Source organism: Pararge aegeria (assembly GCF_905163445.1).
Source record: "Pararge aegeria chromosome W unlocalized genomic scaffold, ilParAegt1.1 SUPER_W_unloc_2, whole genome shotgun sequence".
Lineage (NCBI taxonomy): Eukaryota > Metazoa > Arthropoda > Insecta > Lepidoptera > Nymphalidae > Pararge > Pararge aegeria.
The window spans coordinates 50,219-62,527 of record NW_024396988.1 but is presented as its reverse complement, the minus strand read 5'-3'; positions in this window follow the sequence as shown (position 1 = coordinate 62,527).

Sequence of the window (12,309 nt, the reverse complement as noted above, 5' to 3'; positions counted from 1 at the left end):
CTCTGTCAAATGTAAATCAATTTAAATAATTGTTTTGTATAGGATAGGTTGACATTCAACTTTGATAGTGAAATTGTTTGACAATTTGTCACCATAACTCTGTAAAATGTAAATCAATTTAAATATTTCTTTTGTATTGGATAGGTTAATCAGTTTAGTTTTGCTCAAATTTTGTGTAGATATGATGAATATGATTAGAGATACAGGACAGATCTCCTCAGCGGGCAGCAGAAAACCCCTCATTTAAGGCATAACAATACTGAATACATGAAGTGTAACCACATTTACGATGACTTCAGCGCTAGGACTAAATAAAAACTGTTAGAAATTTTCATGGTAAACTATTAGCATACAAATCAACTAACAATGCGAGTTTGTTTCTTTTAACGATTACTATTCCTTGTAATTGATAGGAGCTGAGACTAATGGATAACAAATTATCTTTCATACTTCCAAAGACGGGCACCCATCCATTTACTGACTTGGGTCATCATAGCTTACCAACTGCTATCGACTAATATGTAGTGCTGCTTTTATGCCAAACATTATTAATGCAGTCATTTGTTATGGGGAATTCAAAGTATTCAATGTATAATTTAATCATTTTAATAATCCTCAGGCCGGGCATTTGCGATTTAAAATAGTGGGTGCCTAAAGCTCCAAGAGCAACTGCGAATTTCTTTAAATATGTTGAAATAGTATCTGTACTTAATATCATAGTTTTGAATATTAGATCCTTCCAGTACAATTGAACAAGAAATTTGTTTGGTATCTGATTTACTGATGTAGGTATAGAGTATATAGCAGTATGCTGCATCTTGTATTTTTCGCGGACGTCAAATCTAGTATAATAAACCGTGGGGTTACGGTAGATCAGAATACATTTGTTGTCCTCTGCCTTCGGATGTTTTACGGGGCGTCCAAGGGAATATAACAGGGATTGACCAGCAGCATTCCCCTCGTACTTCTGTCATCATTAACCCCATCTTTATGCATCAGATGACATAAAGCAAGTTGCTTTGGAACTCCCTTCAAAACACCTATTTCAGCAGTGGTATTCAGTGGGCTAAATTGATGATGATGATGATGATGATGATGTTACCTATTTTTGTTATAGTTACTGCACCACTCTTAATGATCATATATATATAGCTCGATGGTCAGAGGGCGCCACATAGCAGGATGTGTGCCTACACCTGCCATGCCCTGCATTCACCTGATGGTTTACCGTTTACCATTGGGTGGACCCTCTGCTAGCATTTAATACTTCTTTAATTACAATATAGCTTAGTAACATAACAATTAATAGCATGAATGCATGAATGAAGCTTTATTTCTTAATTTTTGACTGTTGTCCTGTCTTTGTGAGTATCTTTGAAAGAGCTGAAGTTTCTTAAAAAATTGTTGTTGTTGTTTGTGATTCAAGAAGACGTTTCTTAAAGAACAATGGCGAAATCTTATTTGACTAAAATTTAAGCGCCTAGTGAACACACCTTTATCTATATTTTATCAAGCCTAAAACAGTAAAAACCGGGTATTAAAATTCATTTTATACAAAACTTAATTGACTAATAATTAGTTATCTATTTCCGATTTTGTAGTTTGTAGATACTTTATTTTGTTTGTAGAAATTCTGTTCGATATAATCACCCTTAAGCTCAATAGATCTATGAATGATTTTTTCTAAAACATCGTAAAAATATTTTTTATCCAAATGAGCCAAATTTTTTACCCCTTAAGTATTTTTTTAATTGAAGAACCAATAAAAATCACATGGGGCCGGATGGCCTCCTTCTATTTTTCTAGTATTGTTGCGTAGTATTCTCCGGTTATGGCCCTTCCTTTTTCCTTGTTATCAATCAGTATTATCCGCTTACAATCCCAATGCAATAACCATCGACTTTTCCGCCGACTCCGACACTTTGAATTTCTTTAGCGGTGGTTTTCCCTTTTTTTGCCATTGCATAGACTTGCTCTTGTTTGGACTCAGGCTCTAAGTGATGAACCCATGTCTCATGGCCGGTAACAATCCGCTCCAAAATCTGCGCAGGTTCGTCTCCACAGAACTAAAAGAATTGGTTTGACGTATCGACGCGTTGCCGTTCCTGAAGTGGTGTGAGCATTCTCGGTACCTATCTTTCACTGACTTTTATCACAGCAGGTTCAATTTTCTCCATAGTTTCACTTTTCTTCCGGATTGACTTGTAAAGCAGTCGAGTGTTCGTAAACGAATAACGCAATATAGCTGAAACTCAATTTATCATTTAAGACCCTATTTAGTATGACACTAAGCGAGTGCACCTATCCTCACTCCATCCCCTCTATTCCACGAACTTCCCCCCTCGTATATAATAATTAAAAATAAAGATATTTGTCTAATAATAATTTTTTAACGATTTTCCACAGTCAATTAGCAAAAAAACAAGCAGAAATGACAAAAGCAGGCAAAGAACCCGAAGTACCTGATTTCAAGAAATTTATGGATTTGGATTTTAAAAATAAAAAATTAGAAGAGTGGCGTAACAATCTGCCAGATGACCTAGCCGCCAGATTGACAAAGGAAAAATTATATAACCTATTCCAGGACGTTTCTTATGACATCTTATCTGAACTGCTTATGGCTCTTGATAATAATTTCCAAGAAACTGTTGAGGTAAGTAAATTTTTATAAAGTTTACTCATCTTGTGTGTTAATTTACAAGTAATAATATTTATTTAGGTAGATACTTGCTCACTACCATCGCTTAAAACTTTATTTGTAAATGTCAGTTTTATTTGACTTACCTTGGCTTCCCTATGTATTATAATTATGAAACAAAACGTCAATAATATTCGGTTGTTACTTATGATATTGGCATTTTGTCGTAACGGCCACTTTGACCTCAAGTGGTTACGTAAACGCTTTGGTTACGAATTCTAATTTAAAATTTATACAACTATTTACTCAATCTTTGGTGTTTTGAAACCCCTTTACTTCATTGGTTTTTTTCTCTTTTTCTTTGCTTTCACTCAGTTTACAAAATGAAACGAGTTTCCTTGGCACCAGTGCTGCAGAAACGGCTCGAAGGACTAATGTAATAAGTTTGACGGCGGTGTAGCAACAGAAAACACAGTGCGTTTTTGGTTCTAACGTTTTCGTTCTGGAAAGGAGAATGACCAGCATAGTATGGATCTTGGGCCACTTTCTAATATTTCTGTATCTGGATAAATGTTATCATAAAATATCTTGATTATCCTTATTTCAATTTTTTTTTTTAATGGAACCCCAGATTCAGAGGAAAATTAAGGTTATCTTCAATGAGAGTCACAGGGCTCCAAAACACAACACTGCATTCGTTTATGCTTATACGTAGGAAATATAATTATTATCTCAACTCGACGTAAAAAACACAAACCTGCATGAGAGTGAAACTAATTAAATTCAATGCAGGCAATAATGACAGTGATATAAATACGGGTGCATTTTCGATACATCTCGGTCTTGGATAAGACTCAGACGATGCAAAGATACCTCCGGGTGTCTTAGATGTGACCGATTTTTTTTTTTTAGATTATATAAATATAGATTTTTTAGAGTTTTTTTTTTTTTATTCTTATTGATTAAAGGGCTTTTATTTTGCACAAACATGATATAAGCGAAATAGGTCTAAATTTATTCGAGTTTCCTGCTTTAGGGATAGCAACCACCTGTATTCTACGCCACTGGCTAGGAATATAACCTGTCCTGAAGATGAAATTATACATTTTAAGTAAATATTCTTTAGCACATACAGGAAGATTATAAATCATAGAATATGTAACCCCATCGTCCCCTGGTGCAGTGTCCTTCTTTTTTAAACAGCACCGTGTTAAGTACTTAGGTATATGGTTGGATCGGTCGTTATTGTGGAGCAAACATATTAATGAGTTAAGTCAAAAAACAATGAAAATTTTGAATTTACTAAAAATTTTAACTGGTCCGTCTTGGGGGGTCCACCCGAAGCATTCAAGAAAACTTTATATATCTTTGCTCCGTAGTAGACTTGACTACGGGTGTTTTTTATATGACAATAGTGCAAAAAGTCACATACAAAAGTTAGACAGAATACAAAACCAGGCATTGCGAATAATTGGGGGTTTTATTAAGACCACACCCATTCATGTAATGGAGTCGGAGTTATGCCTACCGCCGCTGTATCTGAGAAGATATTATTTAGCAACTAAGTACTGCTTTAGAACTCTAAGCTTTTCTAAAAATACGACTATTGAACTGTTAAATAACTGTTATACACTCCGTCAAAATAGTAGGTATTGGCGGAGAAGAAAGACTCCATTAGTGCCTATAATTTATAATGAAATTAAGCATGAGAAGTTACATTCATGTAGTTCTCTGCAAATGTTCACATTGAATACTTAGGTCACAAATATTGACATTAATAAGGTCATAAGTACAGACTTGGATAGTATTAAACAGGCTAAAAGGTTTTATGAAATAAATTCGTTAAGAAATTGTATTGTACAGGAATTAAATAGCAAATATGGTGATTATCATATATTATATACGGATGGTTCTAAATCAGACGAAATTTCGGGAGCAGCGTTTCATGACTCCGGCTCTAATAACATTTTATTTAAAATAACTTCAAATGTTTGTATTATGTCAGTGGAATTATTTGCAATCTCAGAGGCTTTGGCATATGTGGAAGCGTCGAGATACAAAAATGTTGTGATATTTACTGACAGTAAAAGTGCCTTGCAGCATTTAGCTCGGTGCGCCTCTGGGCTCAGAGGTGTTCCGGTAGCGTATGCCATTTTGGCAAGGATTAATAACGTTTTGCAAAGTTTTGTCGAACTGAGACTGCAATGGATACCATCGCATATAGGTTTAAGAGGAAACGAGAAGGCTGACCTGTTAGCAAAAACTGCATGTTTGGAGGGAAGTGAGGTTTTTGTAATGCCAAACTACGCAGAGGTAACCGTGAAATATAAAAGTAAAATTTATGATATGTGGAAAGAATATTTTGATAGACGTCCTAAAGAAAACGGAATTTGGTATCGAACCATACAGAGTCAGCCTCCTCGAAAGCCTTGGTTCGAAGTTGGTAAGTTAAATAGGTCTATGATCAAGATAGCGCATAGGTTGCGTTCTGGGCACGTTCCATCCAATAAATTTTCATTTTTAATGCGGAAATCGGATTCTCCAAATTGTGATGTATGTGGGGTAGTGGAAGATGTACACCATTTGTTGATCGAATGTGCCCGTAATGATCAAGGTAGAAGGACATTAATAAGGGATTTAAAATTAAACCTTAGTGATATAGGTGTGTTTCATACCATCTTGTCTTCCCCAACTTCTGGGGAAGCCAAAATGATATATGATTTTTATAGAAGTAGTTATTAATAAGTTGTACAAGAATAGAAAGTTACGATAGGGCTGACATATTTTTGTAAAATAAAAGCCCTTTAATCAATAAGAATAAAAAAAAAAATCTAAAAAATCTATATTTATATAATCTAAAAAAAAAAAAATCGGTCACATCTAAGACACCCGGAGGTATCTTTGCATCGTCTGAGTCTTATCCAAGACCGAGATGTATCGAAAATGCACCCGTATTTATATCACTGTCATTATTGCCTGCATTGAATTTAATTAGTTTCACTCTCATGCAGGTTTGTGTTTTTTACGTCGAGTTGAGATAATAATTATATTTCCTACGTATAAGCATAAACGAATGCAGTGTTGTGTTTTGGAGCCCTGTGACTCTCATTGAAGATAACCTTAATTTTCCTCTGAATCTGGGGTTCCATTAAAAAAAAAAAAATTGAAATAAGGATAATCAAGATATTTTATGATAACATTTATCCAGATACAGAAATATTAGAAAGTGGCCCAAGATCCATACTATGCTGGTCATTCTCCTTTCCAGAACGAAAACGTTAGAACCAAAAACGCACTGTGTTTTCTGTTGCTACACCGCCGTCAAACTTATTACATTAGTCCTTCGAGCCGTTTCTGCAGCACTGGTGCCAAGGAAACTCGTTTCATTTTGTAAACTGAGTGAAAGCAAAGAAAAAGAGAGACTCAAAAGGAAGATGTGAGTTAAAAGTAACTGCCATTCTCATAACAAACCTGCTACTATTTTTTACTACATCATCATGAGTGTTCAGATTAGGCTGAAGCAGCACTATTAGGCTTCTCTATATAATTACTTTATTAGCATAAACCTTTCATTCTGTATTTCATATATTATTGAATGTATTAATACAGTATAGTTTACATTTGGTATTTATACGAGGTATATCGGTGCATGTCTATGCATTGTTACTCTTCGTATCAGTAATTTCTTTAAGTGCTCCTTTTTTTTTTAAATATATTTAGCTGAAGAACATTTTTATGAATATAATACGTAATAAATATAATATACAGACACTGAAAAACATTTATGTTAATCACACAAACATTTTCTAGTTGTGGGAATCGAACCCACGGACTTGGACTCAGAAAGAAGGTACGCCCGTTGCGCCAGTCGGCCGTCGTACAGTCGCCAGCTCTACTTGAATTTTGCTCACAATCGAGGGCTTCTGGAAGAACACTCTTTAGAGATAAGTTGTCCTTGTGTACGTCCTGTCCTGTTTGCGTTAATTTTTTAATTTTTGTTACTAAATAAATAAATAACTAGCACCTTTTATTTCGATCACCAACCCTTCCGTTAGGCAATTCCCAGCTGTGGACTGTTATAGGCTTTTATAGGTTGGTTTTAGGGAAAAATCTATGGATCGGAACCCCGAATACATATTCGTTTTTAACAAAACATGCTTCAACAATCACGCGACCGATGTACCGAGAGTGGAAAGTACGTCGGGTTTTCATATTTTCCTATTTCCGCCGAGCGATATGCCCGTCGCGAATTCGATGCAACGTTCCGTGTGATAGATTTTGCTTTAAAGTTTTCCATTGTTAACTATTTCTACCATTTTCTCATAGCAGACTCTTAATATATTTCTTGGCTTATAGAGTCTTATCTTCATCATCACATAGACCGATTGATGATTTATGTGATGATGATGATGATGATGATGAAACTGTGTAAGGCAAGCACTGCTAGACATAGGTCATTTCTAGGGGGTTCCCCGTGACTGTACCTTAGCCACGTTTTCACGTAGGATCGCTACTTCAGCACCTTGTGACGCCTACATCCATCGGTCATCGCGGAAAGTGATAATGCAGTCTCAGATGATAGCGACCTAACATGCTAGAGGCAGTGGCGTGCACAGGGTTTTCGACCAGGGTATGCATAAAGCAGGTACATGGCATGAAATGGAAAAAATCCCCTCCAATACGAGTTATATAAAATAATTTGGGTATGCAGTGCTTATGTGCATGTATGAAGTGCACGCCACTGGCTAGAGGCATTTATATTGAATAATACATTGAACTGGGACACTAAACCGCGTGGTGGAACGCATTCGTGGGTAGCATGGTAACTAGCTAGGACCGAATCCTTCTTATCACCAGATCAGACCGAAGAAAATTCAAAAATTTACCATTCCGAATTTTCCCGGGCATAGAACCCGTGACTTCCCTTTCATAAGGCCGCATAGCACACCACTGCGCCAGGGATGTCTAACAACTGTCCGCACACACACACACACACACAGCTTAGAAAGTGGGGTTCTTCTATGAGCGATAATAGCCGTCGGATATTCCATGCAATATATCAATATACTTATATTGTAATATGGATTATAATAAAGATTAGTTTTATAATATAAATCGACAAAAAAAAACATTTTTAATAGATAGCAGTACCATCTGATTACAATATAGGGCCAAAAGAGATTGAAAAGTTGAGTAAGTATCATTTATTGAAAACTGAAGTCAGCCGTTTGTGGGATACTAAAACGACTGTTATTTCAATTGTTGTAGGTGCAACAGGTTTAATCGCTAAGAGTATTACAAAATATATAGATAAGTTAGGCACGAACATTCACATCAGCATTCTTCAAAAACAAGCAGTCATACATACGTCAATCATTCTCAGCAAAGTTCTAGGTGACACTGTGTTTTTACACAATACTCAACCAGACCAGCGCGTACAAAACACACAACAACCATCAATTACTCTAACATTAATTAAACACAAAACACGCGGAATCAAGCGGAATAAATAGATCTTACCCAAATCATACACAGACTCATCACAATAGACGACGACAGATAGGCAGAGGGAGGAGAAGAAGAAGTACAGAACACCATAATATAGTTACATAGAATTGGGATATAGATATCGTTTTTCCTGCGAGTTGCGGGACGCAATAATGTATAACAATAATTTATAACAGCCGACACAGGAAGTCGAGAAAGTGAAAATCACGAAGAAAACAAATAAGATTAGTTTTAAAGTCGTTCATTGTTAGGAATTTAATCTTTTACTCAAGACCTTCTTCCTGTTGTTTCTTGACTTGAAAGTTTACTTGGGTTAATACTATGACCTCTAAACGAAAGTAACATTGACCCATGAACTTCATCATTACCAAATGCTCACCTTATTAGTGTCCCTAGGGAAATAGGTTCTTCCTACTTTGAGGATAGCCGTAAAACACTGACCTCTATGAGCGTACTATCGTATAATAGAGGTCACTGCCGTAAATGTACCCAAACCAATCTGGCATGTTGTTGCATAGACCTTAGAATAAAATGTTTGCTTATTAATAGGGTGAATATATGTAACGAATAGTAACTCTTTTTCTGATAGTAAGTACCTATCTAAGTTTTGACTTTATGATTAGCTTACATTATTATTGCACTTTGCAAATTGCCGTTAAAAATTACAAAGTTACCTGAACTTTGTTTAAAGCAGATACCGTTTAGTTAAATAGAAGAAGAAGAAGAAGAAAAAGAAGTCTTTATTGCACATACAAATAGAAAGCCAGGCACAAAGGCGGCCTTATCGCTAGAAGCGATGTCCTCCAGACAACCTTTGGTTTAAGAAACATTACATAAAACGGAATATTGCAATACCCGAATTTGCTAATTATATACATTACTTGTACAATGCATACTAATACTACATATATATAGTTAAAGCATATATATTTATATAAGCCACGTATAAGTCCAATGAGTGTGAGCGAGACAATGCGAGAAAACATGATCGTGTTTTGGCAGTCGACTACTGTTAGTAGTCAATGACCACCAGTAAACAAAAAAAAAATTTAAAAAAACTTATTACTGTTCACACCTTTTAGTACTTTTATATAATTTTTCCTTTATGCACACCAAAGACACTCACATTATATTCTATTTTTGATTTTAGTTTTTCATGTTTAATAATTTTAGATTTTTGTTTATTATTTACCTCTTTGATGCTTTTGTATTTCACGATGCCCTTCAGGGGTAAATAAGCTTGTGTTAATGTAAAAATATCTTTTGTTTGTTTATATGTTATTGTCCTTTTTTATGAATATTTTGTTATTTTTTAGTCGCGAGGATTCAGTGATAATGGGGCTGGCTGAAAACCAGTGCTGCGCGCTATAGTATGCAGCTATACTGAGCCAGCTCCTTTGTCACACATTTATTTTTATTTTTATTCTTTAACAATTTTTTTTTTTTATTATATAGACAAGTGCTTGACTGCAATCACACCTGATGGTAAGTGATGATGCAGCCTTCGATAAAGCGCGCTTGCCTAGAAGATGCCTATTCACTCTTGATTTGAAGGCACCCAGATTATAGGTATCGGGGAAGACGGAAGATGGGAGGGCATTCCAGGCCTTTGCGGTGCGGATGAGAAAGGAAGAAGCAAAACGCTTCGTACGTGTTGATGGTATTTCAACAACGTAACGGTGCAGATTCTTTCGGTACCTCGCAGTTCGATGGTAGAAAGGTGATGTTTTTATGATACAAATGTAACATTTTACACAAATGTGTGACAATAAAGACGATTTTTCTTTCTTTATTTCGGCGCGGCGCTTAATGTCATTCTATCGCGTTCTGGTTGCTACCACAGAGATGATAGTAACATATTAAATCAACGTAACAGTCTACCTGCCGGAGTACGTAGTGCTATACAATACTCTTTGTTCATACGTTATTGATTATAAAACGTGTACTTTTCCTCATTGCTATAGTGTGAATTATTTCATGAATTGCATTCTGAAATAAGTAGTCGAGCAGAATATTAAGAGATATTTATTGTAACTTGCCCGGCTTTTCGGCTTCTATGGTATTACCGCCATAGCTCCCAACGGGAGGGTTTGCCCACAGAATCGAGAACATACATTGAAGCATCGAAAACCACTCCATTTTAGGATGGTTTCTTGAACAAAAGGTTAGTCACTTCATACCATTGAGCAGAAGATGAGTTATTTTTATACCATTAATTTTCTAAGCGTTCACCATAAAATATGAAAATGTGAAAAAGTTTGTAAGCTAGCCACATTCCGCGGGTGTAAAGTAAGACGTGCGCGGGGCGTTTTCACTGTTTTCGGACACAATGCACTGCACACAATAATGTCTGAATGAGGATTCTGTATGTTTTTAACATGAAGAAAATCTCTTGCACGAGCTATAAATACTTAAGGGTAAAGCTTTTTATAACTTTTACAATGCCTATCCTTGAGTTTTTTATAACTCGTATTATATATCATCTGCATACCCTGTGCATACCCTCTATGTACGTCACTGGTGATCACAGTACTTAGATAGTATTAGTAGGATTTTGATGCCCGTTCACCGACACATTCCTTAGTCTCCCTGTACGATAACCGCGGTGGTGACAATTATACTCTGATCTGCCGTCTACACACGGCATCTTACCGACTGTCCTTACTCTGTAGATATTTATAGAAGTACTAGCTGTTGCCCGTTTTAAAAAGTAATTTTTCAATTTCTCCACAGTAACAATACCTTAAACAACTGTCTGATCAGTCTTAGCTCCTTCTTTCACTTACAAAGAATAGTAATCGTTAAAGAAAGAATCGAAATCGATGTGTTAGTTGATTCATATGCTAAAGGTTCACGAAGAACATTTTTAACATTTTTTATTTAGTCCTAGCACTGAAATCCTCATAAAAGTGGCAGCAATTATGTATTCAGTATCGCTAAGCCTTAAATGAGGGGGTTTGCTGCTGACCGCTGAGGAGTTCTGTCCTCTATCTCTTAATGTCGGGATAAAATATCCTATATTACTTCTAATACTTTCAAGAATATGTGAACAAAGTTTCATGAGGATCGGTTAAGTAGTGTGCTAATAGTAATAATCTTTATTTCAGTCATCATTTTTTTGTTAGTAAAAATACATTATTTCTGTAGAACTAAAAGATAATAAAAAAATGCATAATATTATTCGAAAAGCGCCGACCCAAAATAATGGGAAAAGAATAGAGCAAACAAAATAATATTATTTGAATATGCGAATCAGTGCCGCTCCAATCCATTTAATATAGCACACAGCTGCAGCAGTAACTCATATACCTGCTGTCCAGCTATCATCTCCAGGATGCTGTTGGTGTACCCACGCAACCTTCTCACCAGGGAGCCACATCCTTTGCGCATTGTGGCATAGAAGCAGTCGACTCTCGCTTCCGCAAACATCCCTGATGCGCTACAAAAGCTGGGCAGCTTCATCAACATTAAGAATGCATTAATATACTGTACTCGGAGAGCGTTGTAAGTTTTCAAATAGTCCTGGCCTACTTGAAAAAACGTGTAGCTTTTAGCCAAGGTTTTGTTTACTCCACCAATCCGCTCCAGGGTGGTGACTACCTGAAACCCTCCTCAATTATGGGAGGGATTATTGTTATGACGATGATGATGAACCAAGGTTTACATATGAAGAGCACTAGTAAATATATCACAGTCCTACTACAGTTATTTGCTGTTACTTTTTCACTTTCCCTTTTTTGACGGCCGTCTGGCGCAGTGGGAATCGACCATGCTTTCTGAGTCAAAGGCCGTGGAAAATGTGTGTGTGATGAACATTCATGTTTTTCCGTGTCTGGGTGTTTATCTGCATATTATAAGTATTTATGTGTATTATATTCATAAAGATAGTTATCAGCTATCTTAGTATCCATATGCACAAGCTACGCTTTTTTTGGGGCTAGATGGCGTTTTGTTTTGTCGTAGTAGATTTATTTATTTAGTTTATTTTAAAAACTTTAAGATAGGACCTACATCATTCTAGCCCTGTACCTTTCATATGTAAATCTAACTTCAAGTTTTAAATCTCACAAAAACTTCCTTCGCTCAATAAAACACATATATATCATGATAAAAATGTATTGCTATTACAGTTACATTGTAAATCATATTATTATCCCTCAAAT